We start from the raw sequence: 680 nt of genomic DNA, 5'->3' as shown, positions 1-680 counted from the left end.
GAGGGTTAGTTCACACCATATGCAGTGCGTTCCGGTCCGATTCTGGCCGGAACGCACTGCATCGCATTGTGGGCGGCTCACTTTTTTGCCGGGCTGGAGGGGGTGTGGCAGGCCATTGAAGTGAACGGCACCGTAGCCACACCCTCCGGCCATAATGCCATCCCCCGCACGTAATCGCAATGCACATGGTGCCTGCGGTGCGATCAAAATGCTGCAAGCACTATTTTGATCGCACCGGACCGCAGGCACAATGTGCCTTGCGATGGCATTGTGGCCGGAGGGCGTGGCTACGGTGCCGTTCACTTCAATGGCCTGCCACACCCCCTCCAGCCCGGCAAAAAAGTGAGCCGCCCACAATGCGATGCAGTGCGTTCCGGCCAGAATCGGGCCGGAACGCACTGCAACTGGTGTGAACGGGCCCCAAGAAAACCACATTCATTCACTCTGCCCCAAACAGTTCTGATTGAAAGCTAAACAGCAAGGCTGATAAAACTTTATTAAATAATTTTAAATAGAACAAGGGGAATTTATCAATATAGGAGAAGACGACGTCTGGAGCAGTTCCCCATGGAAACCAATCGGCTTCTATCTTTCATTTTCAAAGCTTAAAGGAGAACTATGGGGTCAGGGCTTTTCCCCATAGTTCTCCTAAGGGTAACGGGAAGGCACAAACTAGCATC

The sequence above is a fragment of the Nanorana parkeri genome, unplaced genomic scaffold (assembly GCF_000935625.1).
Source record: "Nanorana parkeri isolate BGI_ZX_2015 unplaced genomic scaffold, ASM93562v1 scaffold352, whole genome shotgun sequence".
NCBI classification, from domain to species: Eukaryota; Metazoa; Chordata; class Amphibia; order Anura; family Dicroglossidae; genus Nanorana; species Nanorana parkeri.
Note: the sequence above shows the minus strand (reverse complement) of the source record.